Source organism: Phalangium opilio, unplaced genomic scaffold, assembly GCF_054372755.1.
Source record: "Phalangium opilio isolate 3A_F unplaced genomic scaffold, DU_Popi_V2 ptg000075l_1, whole genome shotgun sequence".
Classification (NCBI taxonomy): Eukaryota; Metazoa; Arthropoda; class Arachnida; order Opiliones; family Phalangiidae; genus Phalangium; species Phalangium opilio.
Genome location: NW_028324184.1, coordinates 1,973,563 through 1,997,998, shown reverse-complemented (window position 1 = coordinate 1,997,998; position 24,436 = coordinate 1,973,563). Strand labels below are relative to the sequence as shown.

The window sequence follows — 24,436 nt, the reverse complement described above, 5'->3', positions numbered from 1 at the left end:
TCAGATTCGCGCGGCATTGGCATACACGGGAGTCGCGGGGGCGCGCGCTTAGCTTTTCCGTGAGATGCCATGAGTGACGTAGCAAGGAGAAAAATCTTCTGCGCAAATTTGCTTTTGCCCCTAAATTTCAAGTTTTCGAAGTGTTTTTTCTGTGTTTTCCCTCTTTTAAATATCTATCAAGTATATTTTTGGAATCAGAAGAGTGTAAACTCTCAAAAAAGTAAGGTTTTCTTTAGATTTGAGAAAATTTTTAAATCAGGTCGCTATTCCTTTAACTAAATATTGCATTTAGGAGTTGAAAAGAATGACGGAAAGAATTGTTAATTATTAGGGTTACGTTACGTATTCTATGTCATTATATTACAGTTACCTTTATGGAGTACGTATTATGAAACTGCGCCCGTGGACGTGGAAGGTCACTATAAAGAGTTAGTCGTAACAACAATTGCAAAGATGAACCTAAAGTAAGATTTGTTTCGGTTTAACTATTTTCTAAATTGTATCGCTTTAAACTTTAACTAACAAGCTTATATTTATTTCACTTGTTACTTTGTCAAATAGCGTTAAATGTTTTAAGCTAATTTAGACACCCTTCCACAAATCCTATCTATTTGAAACATTGCAAACACACGTAATTCCGATGCCTATTTTGAACTCACTTGTTAATTAATTAGGGTGAAATCTCGAAAGCTTTAACTATCATTAATGGTCCTACAGTGATTAAGTTTTCTTTTAGTACATTTTCTAATGCTATTTTTCATAAATTTTTTAAACTTCTTTCTCTGGAATTTAAGTTACACCGGGATATTAACTAAGAGTGTTTTGGACTATGGTCTTGCTTATGGACCTGGCAATGGAACGGGCGTGTTGGGGATTTTATTGAGAAATGTAAGTTGATCGAAGCAGGGATTCATACCTCTCCTAGGAATGGGCCAAAACCACAAAGCCTATGCTGCAATTAATGTGTTTAAAGTCTGAACAGCATAGGTGTCTACACTCACCTCTTTTCAGTGAGACCAGGCGCGATTTGAGCGAGGCTATTCAAATTGATAAGCTCACGAGCCCGAGACGAGCCTGAAAGTTTAAGAAATACAGCTTGAGATCGGGCTCACATTACATCACAAACAAAGGGAGCCTTGAACTGAGCCCATGTTTAAGTGTAAAATTAACTAAATGTTGCGCTGAGCCTTCATACAATTTTTTGGATTTTCTTAAGCTTGAGCGAGGAAAATTCAAAACTACAAGCCCGCTCATTTTGAAAGCGCGCTCAGTGTTTTGAGACTGCGCTTAGCGCCCCATTTAGTGCAAACAAAAACTAGTGTATCTCATTGGTAGATGTAGTTTTGAAGTTTTTATTAATGTCAAAGTAGTGCAAGTCATTTGGATTGTAAATAAATATTCTAGTTTTGAGTTTATCGCGTAAAAATAGCTCTAAAATTAAAATTATTTATTTCAACATCTACACTGCTTGGAAAATAATTCTCATGAAGTATGAGGCCGAGCTCGAGCTTGAGCATGCTAAATTGACTGAGCCCGAGCTCGAGGTGAGCCTTAAATACTATCAATATTGAGCCCGAGGTGTAAACCCGAGCCTGAGGTGAGCTCATTTATAAAAAACTAACTGAGCTTGAACTCACATTGAGCAATAAGGAAACATTGTTCAATATTGAGCTGAAGGCGAGCTCGTGGTGAATTTCTATAAATTAAGGTGATGAGCTGAGCTGAGCCCAAGCGAGAGGTGTACCACACAGCGGGGTAATTGTAACATGATTAATCCAAACATCAGAACATTTGGAGCAAGGTTACTAAACCGAATCACATACACCATAAATAGTTCCCTCATCATTAATCTATTTTTAAAAATCACTTGGCTAAATTATGCATTCCAAGTAGTGGCATTAGCTTCTGGTTGAAGTGATAGTCACTGGTTTGTCATAAAATTTAAATGGAACAGAGCATTATTTTTGACGAGGAATCATATTAGAATTGAAAACGACGTTTTCTGATATTTTGTGTTTCACTTTGAAAGGAATCAGATATCGCTTTCACCGGGTTCGACTTGAGGGGCAACACATTTAAGTACCTCGATTACACGAATGTACTAAAGGATGATGAATGGGTTATTGTGAGTTCGAATTACGCGGTTGATTATCAACCTTCTGCGTCCTTTCTTACTGTATTTGATAATATGGTAAGTGCAACTTATCATTTTTAAAATTTGCGTAAGTTAATTGTGATTTGAATTTTTGGCAGACATGGCTACTTTTCTTGTTTGCTATCATGTTTTTTGCTATAATGATATCTATTATAGAACTCGGATACAGAACTTTGGAAACAGAAAAGAAACATGGAACTGTCAGTGATACCTTTTTCAAAAACTTCTTTTCTTGCGTGACATTAAGCCTAAATCAAGGTATGAAATTAAGGGATCACGACAATTTGGGTCACGGGTGAAAGACATTTGGGTGACGACGACTGCCTGTCCGACAATTGTTAGCTCAGCAATTTTGGGTGCTGAAAATTGGGTGTCCGAGAATTAGGGGAGTTTAAAAATTCGGTGACAAAGAAACCGACAGAGCGTCAATTGGGTGAATAAAAAAGCTGTTTTGTAAAAATGGTCTGTGAGGTCAGGTTTGGTTAGGGTTGGCTCAGATAGGGCAGTTTGATTACGTTAGGTTAAGCTCAGTTTCATCGGGTTAGGTTAGGTTTGGTTCATTTACGACGGGTCTGGCTTCGCTTAGACGGGGTTTGCTTTAGTTAGGTCAGGTGAGGTTATGTTCGGTTCAGTTAGGTCTGGTGAGATTATGTTCGGTTGAGTTAGGTCAGGTGGTTTGGTTTGGTGAAACCCGGTGATAAACACACATATGTCCAATGCAATACCTCTCCGTGACATTCATAACTTGGTCATTTTTTTAAACTATCTACTAGAGCCTTTTCGAATGTAAGGGTAAAAGAGATTTGAGTGTTTTTCCACCTTGTATCCTTAAGACGAAACATAAGGTATTGGGAATCCAAAGATATTAGAACTTGACTTTGATGGACGGGTAGCTTTGAAGCCCATCTGTCGTCTTTGGATACCGGATGTTCCATATTGACACTATATCAAGAAGACAATGCTATTTAAAGAGTCTCTAGCACATTGCTAAAATACCAATTTATTGTAGGGGTGCGCAACCTTTCGAAATACGATTGTCTGAAATTTGCAGTGTGGTGTTTCATGATATCATGTTTCATCGTTTCTCAGTGTGTTTCTGGGAACATACTTTCGAAGCTAACGCTTCCACCGAAAAGCATCTTTATCGAAACCCAAGAAGATATTCTAAGATACCCCGATTTGCCTATTTTCATTGTCAAGAATACGCCAGCTGAGAAATTCTATCAGGTGAGTCTTTAAAAATTTCTAAAGTCATAAATGGAAAATGGTTGTAAAAGATTCGAAATAAAATAAATTAAAATATAAATTATGTGCATGATCTTGTGAGTTTTTACATGACTTTTTTTAATGCACAATAAAATATCTAACTTCATAATAAGGCATATTTCAGAATCCTTTCCAAGGTGAAATTGGAAGAAAAATACAAATGCAAATTAAGAGGCATAACATGATAAAGACGTTTGACGAAATAGATTATCAGCAAGATTTTGAAGATCTGTCAAATAACAAATTATGTGGCTTTCTACCACTGAGCACAATACAAGAAGGCGTCCTATTCATGGAGTTATGCAACGTATTTGGCAATAAGATACATTTGTCTCGAAGAAACATTTTCACGGAAAACGTTGCCTTTCCCATTCGTAAAGGAGCAGACCCCTACATAAAATCTGTTTTCAGAAAAACGTAGGTTGCAAATTTGAGTACAATTGTGACCTTACATAATATGAGTGGTATGAATTAAATGACGTCTTTGTAGCGTACAAATCGCATATCGCAATGGATTGGAATATGGACTTTCTCATAGTATATTCATTGTTTTTAGGGTGCAAAAGCGGTAAAACAATTTCAAATGTTCATAAAAACCCAGTGGTTGTTTTTAGTGCCGAATAATTTTATGATAATTATGATAAAATTTGTAACTCAAAAACGATATAAAGCCTATATGCATCGCTATTTATAAACTTCCGTAGTCAAAAGATGCATTTAGTGTATTTTGATACATTTTAAAACAATTTGAAACTAGTTTAGTAAAAATATTTAACGGTAGCTAAATCGTTATGATATTTTGTAACCTATCACTTAGTGAAATGAAAAATGTTTTCCGGACAGTATCTAGTACCATAAAAATGCACTTTCTGCATCTTAGGTGAGGGGGTTCTGGAGCGAGGATGCCAATTTCCACACAATTTTCGAGAATAATAGCCCAATTCCACACAATTTTGACGGCCCATTTGCGCACAGGTTTTGCATTGAAATTTTAATTCACCATTTTCCGCAAAGATTCAGGGTTAGGTTTGAATTTGTTTGGGTAGGATTTGGTCAGGTTATAGTTAGTTTAGGTAAAGCTACGCTAGGTCAGCAGCAAAACTTTAAGGGTTTTAACTTTTAAAATGTAATTATCAAGAAAATTATTAATAGACCATTCCTATAATTACTTTTAGAGAAATCAACGAGCAAGGGTGGAGGGGTTTCTTCCGATTCACCAAGAGGCAACGCCAGATGCAGCCAGAGTTCACTAAACGTTAGCCAATTCTCGCATTGCCTCTAGCGGTGTTTCTTAACGGATCCCTACGCCCTTTAAATGTCTTTTCACAATTGCCAATAATGGAACGGTCTAAACCACTTAAAGAGGTGTTGCATTGGGATGGAAGGAGAACGGACGCATGTCTAAAGGCCTGTCCAGACTGACACATTTTGCGAGTTCGCATCTTCGCTTTGATTGTTTGCAAGATCGCGCTACTTTCCACATTGGGTTTTCGCTACTTTGTACCCTCACCTCGCGAAGATATAAATTTCTTGCGACTTAGCCAAGAATTTTGCGCCTTCGCCAGAAAAGCACCAATCACAGACGAGAGGAAGGCTGGGGCAATTAGTTTCGTTTTTCTCTTTGGACAACGTCGATGGAGAAGGGCAGATGGCACAATTATTGCTCAAACTTTAATGGCTCTCAGAATGAGAAAAGCAAAATTTTTGTTCTTATCGGAACAGAAGTGCAAATGTTTTTCGTGATCTGTTGAGAAGATGCGAATAGACGAAGGCGCGAACACGCAAGCGCGAGTTCAATGTGGACAAAGCTTAAAGTTCTAGATATCTTTGGTAGCGCAGCGCCAGAACGGCAAGCTAAGACACCATTATATTTTTCAACAAGTTCAACATTTTCAATTATTATATTTGAAGAGAATTACTCTGACTGACTGACTCAGACAAAAAATAACACAAGAATTGCTCACACATTTTTATGGTCCCCGTTGAATCTATAAGCGCTCAAATTATTCGATTGACATCCACCTTGAACTTTTCATTGCAGGACACAAGCGATGCTGGAAACGGCCATAATTTTTCGTACACTGTCTTTCAACCATTGGCTATTGGAAAAATGTCTAGAGGAAAATCACATTACGATGACATCCAAGCATTACTTGACAACGAAACACTTTAAAACTGCATTTAGTATTTATTTCGTCACGCTAACAATTTCACTTATAGTTTTAGCAGCAGAAATTATTCTTTCAAAACTAAAACAACGCCGACCTCTAAAAAACAGAATCGAGCCTTTTCCGTAAATATTCTTGAAGCTATGATTGAGAGTACAGTTTATGAAGAACGACTGAATTTATCTAAAACTTGTCATGGTACAAAAAGGGTTATGGCAGGCTTCGAAATAAGACAAGTCTACAACCAGTTTATTAATTCGTTGGACCAATTTATAATTCAAATTCCGAACTTCACTTGTATCAAGAACTTCATTAAAAAGGCCAAACTTAAATGCATAGATTAAGGAGAACTGGACCTCGGGACTTCAAAATAGCAGGGGTCACAAAGAGGACCAGTTTCGATAAAAAGAAATATATTATTTCGAAGCCTAGAATGGCAGTAATAAATACCAAAATTAGGTAGGATCACTGGTTTATCATAATTGACAGAATGTTAGTTTCAAGTGGTGCGAAGTGCGATTTTGTCCTCAAAAATAATTAGTGTTCAACTCCCTTTAAAAAACTCATTAATTTCTTAGGATAAGGTTCGCATGTAACGGTACTTTAAACCACAATGATACCCGATTAACAATTAAATTCTAACTCGAAGGGGGTCAAAGGGTAAACAGTGATCACCTACTGATAAAAAACGCAAAACCTTTGAACTTTGAGTATATTTAGAACTAGTAAGGTCAATAGACCAAAAATTACGCGAAAGCCCTGTTGTTTCGAAATGAAATAAAGGAACGTGCCATGTTTCAGCTTATTGGTGATTGGGGCTATTCTACCATATTCAACTACCTATCGCGGAAGCATGGTGCGTTTCCTTTTCTCAAAATACAGGGATTTCACGCCATTTGTTGCTTATGATGCTACTCGGTCTATAAATATTCAATATAATCATTTAAAAATTAACTCTTCTCACATTTGTGGCGTTTTAAGTCTATTTCTTTCATAACTTGAAGCTTTAAAAATACGTATTTTCTCCATGTTTGTAATTATTAGCCACGCCTTATGTCCGTGGACGATAGCCGACAGAATATTTTTCTTTCCACGTGTCTTAGTTTTTTTACACCATTAGAAACTTCATAGCGAAACATAAAATCCTCTAAAGGACATTTTAAATAAACTGAACCTTTTTTATTGCTTAAAATAGAGTAGGTCAATAAAACTTTTTTTTAATGGCTTTACTTGAAACAATATTTAAAGAAAGAAAAATTAAATCCCGAATTAATAGAAATGCATTATTTACGTCACAAATATTCATGTATAAGTATAGCATGCATTATATTAAGCATTTCTTAAACGGGGTGCGAGGCTTATGCAAATTTTCTACCGAGTTTTGATTTTGACCTTAAGAGATCAGGACTAAGAACGATTTTTGTATAACAGCAAAAACATTGAAAATGACCTAAATTTGTTTTTGTGTCGGGATTATAACCAAAAACAAAACACTCCAACATGTTCATGAAATAATGTTATTGCCTAATCACTAATGCGTTGTTTTTCAAAGATATCCCACCATAAATTTATGATCAACCATTAAGTCTCTATTTCTGAATGGGGTCCATAGAAGATTGCTCTGGCACCCTGCGGCCTAAAAATCCGTCTCATTCTGAATTTTTATTAAAATGAATGAGATTGGTTTAATAGACCATGGTAAAAAATTGGTTCGTCTCTTCTTCAACTAAAAATTCCACCCAAGAGAGTTAGGCCACTCCACGAGCGGCGCTACCAGAAAAAGAAAAGTCACTCTTGGGTTTTGGCGCCCGATCTCTTGGAAGCGTTGACGTGAAGGAAAGGGATAGGGGACGTATCACCAATGACCTACAGATGGATACTTAAAAGAAGATGATTCGCTTATGGATATATGTAGAGCCGCATAATAATGGACTGTTCGATACTTCCTCAAGCCTGCCGCACACTATCTTAGTTTTGAATTTTAGCTAACTGCTAGCTGCTACCTGCGGCGTCGCTCGCGTGTAATAAGAACTACCATCAAAATGATATAAAGAATGGGGAGATTTTTCTGATGACTAATATTTTTGTAGCACCCTAGGACCGATGGCACTCGACGTTGCCCGTCAGCCCGTCGGGACATTTTTTATTACTTTTCACGCGGACATTATTCTATAAAGAAGGTTTTTTTAACTTTTTCGCCGCCATTTAAAAAGATGGCAACAAATCGAACCCAAAAGACCATTCAGGCCATCTATAGCTTAAAGGAAAGCAGTGTACTAAATATTTGTGAAATCGGTTGAAACGCGCGGACTTTGTTGCAAAGAGAAGTTTTTTTACATTTCTGGTCGCCATTTTTTAAGATGGCAGCGGATTGGAAAAATCTTTCTTAGAACGCGCCTACTACTTATGAGTAACGTTCATGCGAATTTTCAGCCTTCTAGGGCAAGCGGTTTGGGCTGGGCGTTGATTATCAGTCAGTCAGTCAGGACTTTGATTTATATAGATATAGATAATGGCTATTGGGGTAAGATGGACTTGTTGAAAAATAAAGTTAGCCTTACCATTGAATACAGAATGTAGGGCTTTCAATACATTATAGGAAATGCATATTTTGCATTACCTCCGATGGTCATCGTGACCCTATGCACTTGTAGAAGACCCAGGGCCGCAGTGGCGTCCGCTTGATATAGGGTTAAGATGGATAATCTGGTATGTGGATAACAAAGACGTTAGATAGGGCTTCAACGTTATTAGTCCACTGAAGTTCTTTTGTTTGCAACCACATCAAACATCCTTGGAACAGCATACCAGAAGTTGCGTCTTAAGAATACAAGGTGGTCAAACAACAGACTATTTTACCCCCCCCCCCCCGACTTCATAATAATTTATATACGAATTTGTTTTATAATTGCTTTCTTGCTATGAGAACGGAAGAAATTATGTATGGAAACACCATATATTATTAGTTTTTCAAACCTCGAATTTCTACGTTATGTGCGACTGTTCACAAAAGTGTTTACCAAATTTTGAGCAAATTACTTTAGGTAAATTTTCATCATATGTCGTAAAAACACTTATCTAAATTACCCTTTCACAATAAAAGGAATAATTCTTTACTACAGTATAATCATGAATATGGGTGTTCATTAAAAGAAAACCAACCCAAATCTCAGTAGCCACACGAGTCAAACTTGTTCACGAATGAAAAGAATGAACTCATACCAGTAATGACTATGTAATGTTGTAACCAACAACAAAAAGGCTTGAAGCTCATAAACAATGGAAAAATCTAACAGTTAAGATGGGTAACAGAACTGGTGAGAAAAACTATTCTTTTGTTAGTAGACTATGAAACCTTCCTCAGAGGAAACAAGTGCATTGTGAGTTAATGTTTCGCCTATAGGTTAATCGATTTCATAACTGGAATCCAACAATATTATGCTAGCAAGAACCAACTATTGGACAAAAATACGAATATTAACAAGAACAAGTGCTTTCATATTATAAACGCATCATCGCTTGGGTTTTAGAAAATTACTTTTTGTTAAGTCTTGATAAAGAAAAAGACTTTGACGGAGTCTGTCTAAACCAACACGTTGCTCTATCTGTTTAAACATTACAGAATGAGTGGAAAACCATATTTAACGTATTGTGCTACGGAAGTAAGTTTTATTACCTCTCCGTGTGACGTAGTCCAGGAGAGGTTCTGTAACGGCCGTGTCTGTGTGTGTGTCTGTCTGTGTGTCTGTGTGTGTGTCTGTGTGTCTGTCTGTGTGTCTGTCTGTCTGTTGTTACACCCACGTGACCGCGTTCGCAGTTTGCGTATCGGAGCAAACGTGTTCGCCATTTCCGAACTGCTTTCACAGTCACGGAAATGGCTCCTCTACTCGAGTTCTCACACCACCATCTTCTGGTCTTTGTCCATCCCACACGGACACCAGTCTGTTCTTACTGGCTTCTAATCACCACCATCTTCTGTTCTTTGTCAATCCCAACATTGACACCAGTCTGCACTTACACTGGCTTCTAACACCACCATCCACTGGTCTTCCGTCTATTCCACATAGACACCAATCTGTATCATTGGCTTCTACTCTATTATCATCGTTTGGTTTTAGGATATACGCGGCGATCAGCTAGGGTTACGAGAAACGTCTAGCCTCCCTAAGGTGGGATCGCCACCAAGGGTTTTCGCAATTGCGCTTTTTCCTTACTATTATAATGGAAACGAATCGTATATATACCCCAAATTTGAAAAAAGCGGGCAAGAGGGGTACCCTTCACTTTAAACGTCAATATTAGCAAAGTTTGAGAAGATAATAGGTATAACTTTATTTTAAACGATTCAACTATTATTAATGTTAATTATTGAAGATTAAAATAATTAAAAATAATTATATTTATTTAAATATTAAAGATAAACCTCTCGTGCAAAGAGTGAGATTATCATTGCCTCCTATATCTACCAAGGCCCGTGCATGCGATATATTTCCTTCATTGCCTCCTATATCTATCAAGGCCCGTGCATTGTGATATATTTCATTCATTGCCTCCTATATCTATCAAGGCCCGTGCATTGCGATATATTTTTCAAAACAACAACAAAAATGGGAAACCCCAACTCAGAAACATAATAACGTTTTTATTGGATACTTAAGTTTATATAATCTTCTTGACACGGAGAGGTAATATTTTGGTTTTCCCAACTTGTATCACGTGTGCTTAATTTCATTTCATCACATCGTGTTTAATTGCACAAAGAAGACTATAGGAAATGGGACATATTTTGGGATTCACACACATAAAGGAGATGTATACACCGTTTGAAATACAACATGCTATGCGCTAGTTTCGGCCCAAGCATCAAGACTTGAATTTCTTAAGTTCCTTATCGGGCTTCGAGCCTTAAGCCGTGTAGTTAAAAACCCATTTCCAGCTTTATTAGAGCCTCTAAAATTAGATCAAATTTTAAAATAACAAATACTGCCCTTATAGTAATGAAAAAAGTAAAGATGGCCGATACCAGGCTTAACCCGATACCGATCGATACCGATATTTACTCACTATGATCCAAAACCCGATACTTCAACCGATACCGATATGGTATCGGTTCATCCCTAGAGTAGTAGGCGCGTACTAAGAAAGATTTTCGCTTATTAGTTGTTAGATAAACTGAATTCAGGTACTTTTTATAAAAATGAGAACTCGTCACGATCGAAATTCATAGAAATGAGATATTATCACCATAATTACTTTACTAAAAGACCTAAAAATGTCATGTAGCGCCATATAACGAATTTTAAACGAGTATCGGTTTAGTATCGGTATCGAACCAACCGATAAGATACTATCGGGAAACCCCGAGTATCGGTGCCGATACCGATATGGTATCGGTACCGGTTCATCCCTAGAAAAAAGTATTGTGTGGATATGTATACAGACACAGCTTTGCGCTGCTCCTTTGGGTGGGTGTGTAATGTGTGTTGTTGGGAAAGAAAGCACATCAGCGCCATGTTTCGAGTTTACAACAGTTTTCCTGACTTCGAATGAACTTCAAACAAGTTTTCGGAATTCTTTTCGCGAAAAGATCCGCTTACAGGTCTTGGAAGCATTGGGAAAGAAACAACATTGACAACGTCAAATAATTTTTCGGGTTAGATTGCGACAACCCTCAAGTTTCAAGTTAATTTTATGGACGGCTGTATCGAAGCCGATTTGTTGTAAAGCATTTAAAATCGAAATATTTTCTCTCAACTACGGTTTTCGGGGTTAGGCAAGAGGGGATGGGGAATGCGCATTAGACACGGTAGCTAAAATGAGAGATTCAGTTTCAGACTGAAGGACACTATTTCACGGGCACTTTGTGAAAGTCAGCACATATGAAAGTAAGACGACCTACCTACCCCAATTACACCCAGCTAATACGGAAATATTATTTACGTGACTTGTTTTCAATATATCTAATGAAATCAAGCTGATCATACTATCTCTGAAACTTTAATTAAAACCATAAACTACTAGAGCCAACCTAATGTTCGAAACATACACACGAACAAATCCGTATCCATATTCTGCCATGTGATTACATAACCACTGCAGTTGATAAAAGATACTAATTATCGCCCTTTGTTAATAACTAAGATTACGTATTCTAATTCATTAAATTATAGTTACCTATATGGAGTCTCTATTACGAAACTAATCCCGTAGAAGTGGAAGGTCACTATAAAGAGTTGGTCGAAACAACCATTGCAAAGATGAACCTAAAGTAAGATTCGTTTCGGTTCAACGATTTTCTCCCTTGTATCGCTTTAAACTTTAACTGCTTTTATGACAAGCTTATATTTATTTCACTTGTTAATTTGTCAAAAATATTAAGCTAATTTAGACCTTCTTCCACAAATCCAATCTATTAGAAACATTGAAGCACGCTTAATTCCGATTATCATTTTGAATTTATTTGTTAATGAACTAGGGTGAAATCTAGAAAGCTTATACTATCTGTAATGGCCCTACAATGATTGAGTTTTCATTTAATGTATTTTCAAACACTTTCATAAAAAATTTTAAAACTTCTTTCTCTGGAATTTAAGTTATACCGGAATATTAACTGAGAGTGGTATGGACTTTGGTCACTCTTATGGACCTGGCAATGGAACCGGCGTTTTGGGGATTTTATTAAGAAATGTAAGTTGAAGCAGGGATTCATACCGCTTCTTGGAAAGCGCCAAAACCCACATATCCTCTGCTGCGATTGATACGGTTAATGTCTGAGCAGCAGAGAATGATATCAGAAGTATAAAATACATCTCTTCGAGTGAAGTGCAATACAAACAGGGGTAATTTTAAAATGATTCTTCCAAACATCAGAAAGCACGGCCCCTCTGTCTTAAAAATAGAAGATAGTTCTCATTCAAATACAATGGCACTACGCGGCATCACTTAACAATCGCCAACCTAAGGTAAAATGTGAGAGATAAGTGCCGCAGGTCGAACTTCATCATTTCCAATCTACCTAACCTCATTTGTCCCTGAGCACACATTCTAACATCGAAGCAATACACTTATCCTCCTGCATTGGAGTAGTACAGTTCCTACTGTAGGATGGATATTAAACTGTGCAACTTATTCACTTTTCTTCACGACACAAATGACGTTTTAATACGTTGTTTGGTCCACCCAACAACTCTAAAAATCAGTTGGCCAAATTATACTTTCCAGTTAGGGGTATGACTTCCTGGTTGAAGTGATAGAGTCATAAAATCTAGTTTCATTTTTGACGACGAATCATACTTGAAGTGCTAATTACATTTTCTGATATTTTGTATTTCACTTTGAAAGGAATCAGATATCGCTTTCACCGGATTCGACTTGAGGGGCGACACATTTGAGCATCTTGATTTCACAAATGTAGTGGCGGATGATGAATGGGTTATTTTGAGTTCGAATTATGCGGTTACCTCTCAACCTACAGCGTCATTTCTTACCGTATTTGATAATATGGTAAATGCAACAAATTATTTTTTAAAATTTGCATGATTTAACGTGATTTGAATTTTTGGCAGACGTGGCTACTTTTCTTGGTGGCTATGATATTTTTTGCTATGATGAGATCTATTATAGAACTCGGATACAGCACTTTAAAAACAGAAAAGAAACCTGAAACTGTCAGTGATACCTTTTTCAAAAACTTGTTTTCTTGTGTGACAGTATGCCTAAACCAAGGTATGAAATAATAGGAAATCAATATACGATACATTAGAACTTGGCTTAAAAACGTGTTCGAACTCGTATAGTACCCTGGGCGCTCTATAATTCAATAGTTGAACTTGTACAGTAACTATTAAGCTAATTGAAATTGAAAAACACCGGTGACGTTCCTCGGGCTAAACTTTAACAATTATCTCTCCGAGTACAGATTAAGACTATTTACCTGAATATCTTCTCGTTACACCTGAAAAATATTCTTAGTTTTCTAGCATGATTTTTAACTTTGGTCCGTACTAAATCTGAAGTATCTCTATCCGCACTAAAAGAGAATATGCGCGCAAGAACGGAAGCTATAACCCTACCGGACCAATACGGTGATCTATATACGTTCCGGGTTCTTTATGAAATAGAGGGAAGATCAGTAGTGTTGTTGTTGTTAGAAGCCAATGTGTACAGAATGGTGTATTAAGTGTTATAAACGATAACTAGTAGATGGTATACCTATTAGATAATGTTTGGCACTTAATTGAGACAGATAAAGCAAAAAAAATAGAAAAATCTGAATTTTTGTGAACTGCGAACGTGGTCTGGAAATTGCTAACACGTTCGCTCCGCTTTTCCAACTGCGGAGCGAACAGACACACATAGATGTGTTCAATGCGATACCTCTCTGAGACATTTGTAATTCGGAGAGGTAAAAATTCCTTCGTATTGTTATACGTTTTTCTGTCAATTTTAAAAACTAATATGGACTCCTCAAATGTCATTGATAAAAGAGGGTCGGGTGTTTGACGACCTTTAGACGAAACATCGGGTATAGGGGTTCTAAAGACGTTAGGACCTGACGTGTATCTTAAAGACGATAGGACTTCACTTTTGGTGGACGTCTAGGTTTGAAGCCCTATCTCTCGTCTTTGCATCCACATACCGGATGTTCCGTATAAACAATAGATCAAGCAGACGAAGCTGCGGCCGTTCTTCTAAAAAGGGCCTATAGCACATCGCTAAAATGCCAATTTATTGTAGGGGAACGCAATCTTTCGGAATACGATTGCCTCAAATTCGCAGTGTTATGTTTCGTGTTTTCAAGTTTCATCGTTTCTCAGTGTGTTTCTGGGAGCATACTTTCGAAGTTAATGCTTCCACCGAAAAACATCTTCATCGAAACCCAAAAAGATATTCTAAAATACCCCCATTTACCCATTCTCATATTGAAGAATACGCCAATTGAGAAATTCTATCTGGTGAGTCTGTAAAAAAATCTATGCTCAGAATGCAATAAAAGTTTCGAAAAACAAAAATGTGCATGATCTCGTGAGTCTGTAAATGCCTTCAAATATTTTTAATTGATTTCCTATTAATGCCTATTTCAGAATCCTTTCCAAGATGAAATTGGAAGAAAAGTACAAATGCAAATTAAGAGGCATAACATGTTAAAAACGTTTGACGAACTCAATTTAGAGGATAATTTCGAAGATCTGTCAAATAACAAATTATGTAGTTTTCTACCACAGAACATAGTACAAGAAGGCAAAAGACTCTTTCAGTTATGCCACTTCTTTGTCAATAAGATCCACGTCTCTCAAAAAACGCTTTTCACGGAAAAAGTTGCCTTTCCTATTCGTAAAGGAGCACACCCCTACATAAAGTCTGTTATCAGAAAAACGTAGGTTGCAAATTTGCGTACAATTGTGATCGAAGCGAACGTTGGTGCCCTGAATGAAATAGTGTCTTATCAGTTAAACTATATGAACTTGTAGCGTACAAATCGCATTTCGCAATGGTTTTAACTAAGGTCTTTCTATAAGAATAGTCATTGATTTAGGCCTCTAAAACAGTTTCAAATGTTATCCATATTCTTAAGGATACTTTCTATACATTCGAGATAACCAAAAATTCCCGTGCTTCTAGGAACCCTGTGGTTATTTTTTAGCGCAAGCAGAATTTATGATTATTATGATGAAAACTCAAAAACGTTATAAAGCCTCTATATATATATATATATATATATATATATATATATATATATATATTGCTACCGAAGTATTTAGTATAGTTTTTTAAACTTGTTTAGTCAAAATAGTTAACGGTAGTTTTAGAGTGAAATCAAAAAATGTTTTTCAGACAGTATTTAGTACTTAAGACCAACGTACCATAAACAGGCGCTTTGCGCATCGTAGGTGAAGGGGTTCTGGAGATACAATGCTCAGTCGGTGGGTGAGCGGATACCAACTTTGGTGATATTGTATAAATACAAGTCATTGTGAGGCCTGATAATATTACTAGTCCATTTCATAGGAAGTTCTAGATAGATCTTCAGTACCGCAGCGCCAGCACGGCAAGCTATAGGACACCATTATTCTTTTAAACTAAATCAAAAATTATATTTCAAAAGAATTACCCTGATTCAGACAACAATTAACACAAGAATTGCTCATTCGTTTTTATGGTCACCGTAGAATTTCTCAGTGCTCAAATTATTTCAATGACCGCCAACCATTTCGAACTTGTTATTTGCAGGGCACAAGCGTTGTTCGAAGCAAACATTATTCTTCGTCAACTATCTTTCGGCCATTGGTTATCGGAAAAATGTGTAGCGGAATTTCACACTACGACGGCATCTAAACATTACTTGTCAACGAAACACTTCAAAACTGCATTTAGTTTTTATTTCGTCTTGCTAACCGTTTCACTAACAGTTTTGGCAGCAGAAATTATTCCTTCAAAACGAAAACCACGCCAACCTCTACAAAACAGAATCAAGCCTCGCGCATAAATGTTCTGGAAACTCTAGTCTCTAATTGCGAGTATAATTTATCAATAACGACTGAATTTATCTAAAAATTGTCATGGCACAAACTAGTTAAGGTTTAAGACAGTATAAAAGACCGGTTTATCATAATTGACAGCATTTTTAACTGTTGTAAAGTTACGTGCGATTTTTTCCACACAAATAGCGTTGAATATACTTCAACTCCCATGAAAGAAACAAAGAAAACTCATTAATTTCTTACGATAAGGTTCGTGTGTAACTGTACTTTAAATCCCAAATTACCCGATTCCCATTGAAATCTAGCTCGGGGGGGGGGTCAAAGTGTAAACCGTGATCACTTACAGATAACTAATATAAAAACCTTTAAACCTTGAGTATATATAGAACGAGTAAAATGACGTGATAGCCCTATTGTTTGGAAATGAGAATAAGGAAACCATCGTGTATCAACTTAGTGGCAATAGGGGCACTTTTACCACCGACTTGAAATTGGTTTATATACCAATTTGTTTAATACTTGCCTTCTTGCTATGAGTACGGAAGGAGTTATCTACCTATATGCACATATATTTTTTTGCAAAACTTGAAATAGTATGTAACTGAATTTCTAAGTTATGTACGACTGTTCACAAGTGTTTACCAAATTTTGAGCATATATCTTTTTGTATATTTTGTACAATATGTCAAAGATAAAAAATCCTTTCATAATAAAAGGAAGAAATCATTACTACAGTGTTGTGGACGAAAAGACGTTATAAACGGCTTCAAAGTTACCAGTCCACCAACGTCCTTTTGTTTGAAGTCACATCTAACGTCTTTGGATAAGCATATATTATTAAGAAAATCAATCCGAAATCGTAATGTTAAACTCTATGGAGCTTAACATTATGAGGTGGAAAAATTTTTGCGAGTTAGACCCAAGGTTTCGCGACCAAGGGGGTACACTTTTTTTCACAGCCTAACTTTACAGCACTAGCAAAAGCTGAAAAGGTATAGTATCTCATTTCTCGTAGTGTAAGGTTAACTTGGCCTTTTTGTATAGGTTTCAAAAAAAAAATATTTTTAAACCACGCGCTAGCTCACGCGCCAGCACGCGCTGCATTTCAATAAAGTTTCAATTCAAATCTCGCCATTTTGATTCTCTAATTAAGTTCATGTGATTTTTTTAAAACTTTTTGGGCCTATTTTTTGTCTTTCTGAGCCTAAGGTTAAGTGATCACAAAGAAATAGTTGGAGAATTTTTATCATTTTCACACGGTTTAAACGAATATTTAGCATAGTGGGTTTTTATACAGTGCATTGTATTATCCGACCATTACAATTTCCAAATGTAAGTTACGATTTAGTGAAATACTATATAATTAGTCTTAAAAAATTGGACGATTGAGTTTGACTATTCCAGAACTAATTTATTCCCAAATAACGTTTCTCCCCAAAAAGGGACAGATATTATACAAAAACGAGTTTTGCTTCGCAGACCTTGAAAAACTGCATTTGTACACAATCCGTGACACTTTTTCAAACCCACAAAGGGCCAGAAACTAGAAATTATTATATGTATTGCAATTTGGAATAAAGTTTAATCGTTATGAGAAATTTGCTTTTAATTGCGTAGTTCAAACTTTTGTTATGATTTGAAATTTTACAACAAAAACGGGTATAAATGAGGCGTTTCGGAACAAAGAGCTAAATCATGGACGATTACGACTTGAGTTCGAATTGAAGTTTAAAACTTATACAAGATGTAACAACACACATATATGAACATCTTTTCTGAATGTATGATAAATGTCAGAAATACGACACTGCTTTTAAAGCCACAAATCAGAATAAGGGACCTCATTTTAGGAGTAGTACTTGTAAAGCGACATTTTACTCGAAATAAGTGTTCTTATCTTTTCCACCCTGAAAAATTAAAATGCTAAAAGCTCATTATGTATTTTTTCGCCTTAATTATTTGACAGGGCTAAGTTTTTACGGAACAGATTCTATATAATTTCATACGTGAAAATCTAAGCTCCCTTTATACCCGTTTTTGTTGTAAAATTTCAAATCATAACAAAAGTTTGAACTACGCAATTAAAAGCAAATTTCTCATAACGATTAAACTTTATTCCAAATTGCAATACATATAATAATTTCTAGTTTCTGGCCTTCTGTGGGTTTGAAAAAGTGTCGCGGATTGTGTATAAATGCAGTTTTTCAAGGACTGCGAAGCAAAACTCGTTTTTTTTATAGTGTTACATATGTGTGTGATGTCAAACACTAGACTCAACCTCGTTGGTTCACGCATAATAGGAATAAACACCGTCTGAAATGATCAATTTATTTTATATCGCATGGTTGCTGATTGAAATTTTCTCGTATATTCTAAACCAATAGTAATTAATACTTGATCAGCTAAAAACGAAACCTTCTCAAGAAATTCAATGAAATTTACCCTTACTAGGGCCTATAATGTTAAATATAAACTAGTCAGTGCTTTTAACATTTATTACGGCTTTAGAACTTTCTTAGTTCGATTACATTAATCCACAAAGAAACTAAATTCAATTCTAACAAAAATTTAACATTGTTAGAATTCTAACCGATGAAATAAAACATTTTTCAATCATTAGTTAATATACCATACTCGCAAATTTTCGTTCCAAAATTGCTTTCAGTGTCTACTGATTCTAATCCTGTATTTAAATTAACTGTCAATAAAGTATTAATTAAAGTTATTTCTCGGAATTTGCATTGTTTTAATTGGCACAACAATTTCAAATTGAAAACAAAATAATTGCGCCAATTGATTTCTCCGAAGTACCTTTCTAGCGAAGAGATAACGTATGCAAATATTATTTACATACGTTATTATTACATAAGCGAAAAGAACGGGGCTGCCAGTGTAACGCTAAGCACATAACAGCTGGTGTTATTGCCAGTGCAATTAAGTAATTTCATATTTTTTCGAACACAGGGCTCGAAAACAATTTTTTTATTTGGATTAGGGCCAGTATAAGAGTAAACAATTTAACCATCAATTTTACCTTTCAGAACACAATCCTTAGACCATAGGTAGGACAGTATTATAAGTAAGACGATTAACACTTATCGGGCTCTACAACAATTCAAGTTGTTGTAGAGGCTTTAAAATTTTTCGTACACTAACAATTTTATCTATTCAGGGGAGATTGGAGTTGTCTGAGAATATGTTTTTCACACAAAAACTATCTTGTAATAGCTGTTCTTAATATTTTTGGATCTCGGAATGTCAGACTTTCTAGTTCAAATAAATATAATTTTCAATACTGGAAATTATATTTTGTAATTCGCCTCGCATCCTTTAAGTAAGTCATATTTTGTTATGAAAGTGTACAAAAATTTTAAAAAATATTACTGCTGTTCAAATTCAATGCCACGAGCTTTGCACTTGGGATCTCATAAGTGAAGTACATTATATTTAAAGCTCAAACGCTTTCATAAGGCAGAATATGTCACCCTCTCATGTCTTACATCCCACAAGGCATTTCGCTTTTAACCAGCCAACCTTGTGAATAAGAAGGAGATTCGAATTTTTTTTCTCTTTGCTCATAGGCAAAATTCCAAGTCCAAACCCACCATTCAGGATTGTCTGGAGAGTGGAGAGATATAGTCCCTTTTCCCCACGTGACTTAGCTATTTCCGCTTCGGTTTAGAGGCGTCTCATAACCTGCCTGGCTGGCATAATATTTATTAATAACCATGGTGCAATTTATAAATGGCAAGAGGTGAAAGAGGACATCCTTATACTTACTTTCATTATGTTATTAATACTAAACCATGAAAAATTTCTTATAGGAACCTAGTGCATTGTGCGTAAGGTTTCGACTATAGATTAGTCGATTTCATAATTGGAATCCAAGAAAAACAATGGGAAAAATAGGAATGTTATCAAGAATAAGTGCTTTCGTACTATATACTTATCTGCGCTTGCGTTTTGGAAAAATAGTTTTTGTAATACTTTATAAAGGGAAAGACACTGACGGAGTGTGTCCTCTAAACCAACGCGTTGCTCTATTTTCATCAATAGGTAGCTTCTGTTTAAACATTACAGAATGAGTGGAAAACCATTTTTAACGTATTGTGCTACGGAAGTAAGTGTTATTCCGCATGGGCTTAATTTTGTTTCACCACATTGGGTTTAATTACACAAAGAAGACTACATGAAATGTGTCAGATATAAGATGAGCCGGTACCAATCCCATACGCTATGCGCTAGCGCAGTGAGAGCCTCGATTTTCTAGTTTCGACCCTAGCTTCGAGCCTTCAATTTTTAGCCACATCGTATATATACGATGAGGCTATTAGTTTGTCCCGCGAGCCTGTGGTGGTGGTAGTGGTGGTGGTGGTGGTGGTAGTGGTGGTGGTGGTGGTGGTAGTGGTAGTAGTTTTTCACGATTTGGAATGTGGTCAGAGTTACCCAAAGAAATGGTTATGTCAGAGCTAACCGAAGAAATGGTTATTTTATGCCTTTGGCAGTATAAAATTTTTTCGTTCGTCATTGAAGGGAAGGAGAATGAATGTGAGAGAATTGTGGTGAGGTAATATTTTTCGTTCGTGTATTTTAAAAGGATGGAGATTATAATAGTATGTTTAAGCATTGCATTTAATTGTACAGGTAAGGTTAAGCTTTGTGAATTGTGGTTTACGTTTCCTCGATATATTTAAAGCTAGAGAGAGAGGATTTTAGTATTGCCTTAATTTAAATGGAAGGTTTAATACTCCCTTTAAAATTCCAGTCACCCGTGGACAATAAGGCTTTCACGCCATCAATCATCCCGATCCCCAATTTCAAAATTCAAAGAAATGGAGGGGGATTTTTAAGAAGCAAAAGCAAATAAATACCGACGTTATACAGGGTGTTTCTGAAAAGTCCATCACAAATTAAGGGGCGTGTTTATGGGACCAAACTGAGCGGAAAGTACCAAAGAACATGGGGTGTACAACATTTTGTTACGGAGATATGGCCTTCCAAACATTCGCCCCTAAAACAAGGAAATATCCAAAAATGAGGAGTAACACTTAAGACCGACTAACCAGCTTGTTTAAAATTACTAGACAATTTCAATAGCCTTTAATCGAACAATTGATTTCTACCTTTACTAATCAGAAGCGTATAAATGAGTAGAAGTATGCCTACGGTGGTAATGTAAAATTAATCCCAAGTGACATGATGTTTCAAGATCTTCCCAGCACCAAGTAAAATGGTTCTGATTGAAGGGACTTTTATTAGCACAGCGTAAACAACGTTATTTTCAGGAATTAGTCCAAATGTCCACGGGCGGCATTACAAAAACGAGGCAGTCTTTCGAATGATACTTGGACATGTTGGAAGATCCCTGGCTTGTTCCTGTTATCTCAAACCGTAAAAAGCTACGCAAATCTTCATCATCACGGACAACACTCTTGTACGTTAGGTATGACCTTGAGAAAACCTAAAAGGACATCTCGAATGTATTTGAAAAACCCATCTCCAATTAAGGGGCGTGTTGTTTGTTTCCAACAGAGTAAACTCGCCCAGAGAACAATTACAATGCAGAGCCACGTTTCGGCGTTAATGGCCCACAAAGGTGGTCCCAAAAACAAGAACAAACTTTAATTTGTTTCGTTCAGTAAGTGTTTCATGTGTCATAGATAAAACGCCATGATTAATGCACGAAGAAAATGAATTTATTGACAAGTTTTAACATTTAATTGCAACTAGTTACAAAAATTGTTCAAAGTGTTCACCACCCGCGTTAAGGCACACATTAGCACGTCTTACAAATGATTCCCTTACACGTTGAAAAATGCCTGGAGTTTCGCGAATTGTTTGACAGCCGTGAATTATTCGTCGACGTAGCTCTTCAACATCGGGCACTTCAGTCTGATAAACTAAGTCTTTCAGGTGGCCCCAAAGAAAGAAATCACAAGGGTTCAGATCGGGTGATCGAGCAGGCCACTCCACAGGTCCACCTCGACCTAACCACCGCAAAGGGAAGGTCGCGTTAAGATAATTTCGGACCGCGATGCTGAAATGTGGTGGTGCACCATCGTGCATGAACCACATTCTGTTTACCAAACCTAAGGGTACGTTTTCGAGTAGTTCCGGTAAATCGTCCCGTAAGAACTGCAAGTAAGCCACACCGTTTAACCTGGGCTCTAGGAAATATGGCCCAATTAAATTGTCACCCACAATACCACACCACACGTTTAAACTGAATTGTACTTGGTGACTTCTAACGCAAGTTGCGTGGGGGTTTAGCTGGGACCATTGATGTTTATTATGTAAGTTAATAATACCATCCCGTGAAAAGTTAGCTTCGTCAGTAACCAACAAATCCCGTGGGAAATCGATATCGTTTACTTTAGCCAGAAACCACTGACAAAACGCCGTGCGTCGTGGGTAGTCCGCTGGATTCAAACCTTGAACTTTTTGAACATGGAAAGGATGAAACCGGCGGCTTCTGAGGATTTTCCACACGAGCGTGTGGTTTACGCCTAATCGGCGACCAACTTGGCGGGTACTTGATTCAGGCTCGTCCTCGAAAATGGTGAGAACTTCGTCTTCTACGGCCTCTGGGATGGCTCTCGCTCTAGGTTGAGGTCCAGCCGGTTGGATTCGTCCATCTTGCCTCAAACGTCTGTCCACAGCCTCGAACGTCAGTCGATTTGGTAGTCGCCTCTGCGGAAATCTTTCCTGATACAAGCGTACAGCTGCAGCGGCATTCCCCTCGGCTAGTCCATACATTAGGTGCATATCCGCATATTCGGCATTTGTGAAGAAAGGCATTGTAACAGACTTCGTTGAATTATGAGTTTAATAAAACAAACACATGTACGTGAAACCTCTTTTATTCCTTTCTTAAAAAACATAGTGCTCTGTTTTAGTGCTCTGTTTTTTAAGAATAGGCGAAGTTCTCACTATTTTCGAGGACGATCCAAAAACAAGCAGCCGCCAATTGGTTTGCTGATTAAGAAAAAACCACACGCAACTTGCGTTAGAATTCACAAAGTACAATTCAGCTTAAACGTGTGGTGTAGTATTGTGGGTGACAATTTAATTGGGCCATATTTCCTAGAGCCCAGGTTAAACGGTGTGGCTTACTTGTAGTTCTTACGGGACGATTTACCAGAACTACTCGAAGACGTACCCTTAGGTTTAATAAACAGAATGTGGTTCATGCACGATGGTGCACCACCACATTTCAGCATCGCGGTCCGAAAACTTGTCAATAACATTTTCTTTGTGCATTAATCATGGCGTTTTATCTATGACACATGAAACACTTACTGAACGAAACAAATTAAAGTTTGTTCTTTTGTTTGGGACCACCTTTGTGGGCCATTAACGCCGAAACGTGGCTCTGCATTGTAATTGTTCTCTGGGCGAGTTTACTCTGTTGGAAACAAACAACACGCCCCTTAATTGGAGATGGGTTTTTCAAATACATTCGAGATGTCCTTTTAGGTTTTCTCAAGGTCATACCTAACGTACAAGAGTGTTGTCCGTGATGATGAAGATTTGCGTAGCTTTTTACGGTTTGAGATAACAGGAACAAGCCAGGGATCTTCCAACATGTCCAAGTATCATTCGAAAGACTGCCTCGTTTTTGTAATGCCGCCCGTGGACATTTGGACTAATTCCTGAAAATAACGTTGTTTACGCTGTGCTAATAAAAGTCCCTTCAATCAGAACCATTTTACTTGGTGCTGGGAAGATCTTGAAACATCATGTCACTTGGGATTAATTTTACATTACCACCGTAGGCATACTTCTACTCATTTATACGCTTCTGATTAGTAAAGGTAGAAATCAATTGTTCGATTAAAGGCTATTGAAATTGTCTAGTAATTTTAAACAAGCTGGTTAGTCGGTCTTAAGTGTTACTCCTCATTTTTGGATATTTCCTTGTTTTAGGGGCGAATGTTTGGAAGGCCATATCTCCGTAACAAAATGTTGTACACCCCATGTTCTTTGGTACTTTCCGCTCAGTTTGGTCCCATAAACACGCCCCTTAATTTGTGATGGACTTTTCAGAAACACCCTGTATATAGAATGGTGTTTATTATTAGAATTTACGTGTATTTCTCCTCAAATCGAGAAGAATTTTAAAAGAAAGTCCGAGCGGGCGAGAGCTCTAGAAGCGCGCTTTGGAAATTCTTTCGTTTCTTCTTAGCTACAAGGTATCGATGGGACTAATAGTTTTACCTGAGTAGTAGTGGTAGTAGTAGTAGTATTAGTAATTTAGTAACGGGCGTTGGCGATATTTGATTCTCTTTGCCGAGCAGCCATTGAAAAATTATTCCCTCTGACCGGTATATTAGGGGATATTTCACTAGAAGTATATTTATTGTAGT

The 24,436-nt window shown here is 36.9% G+C and overlaps 1 long non-coding RNA gene across 2 annotated transcripts; it reads right to left on the bottom strand.

The window, feature by feature from the left end:
• Positions 1 to 21,744: 21,744 nt before the first annotated feature.
• Positions 21,745 to 24,112, bottom strand: LOC149658734 (uncharacterized). Of its 2 annotated transcripts, XR_016369909.1 has the most exons (4): positions 23,783 to 24,112; positions 23,565 to 23,722; positions 23,370 to 23,475; positions 21,745 to 22,057 (listed from the first exon to the last, which is right to left on the bottom strand). It is a non-coding gene; the product is annotated as an uncharacterized LOC149658734 (long non-coding RNA). The 2 variants fall into 2 exon arrangements; XR_016369908.1 differs by having other exon boundaries at positions 23,565 to 24,110.
• Between the last annotated feature and the right edge of the window lie 324 nt (positions 24,113 to 24,436).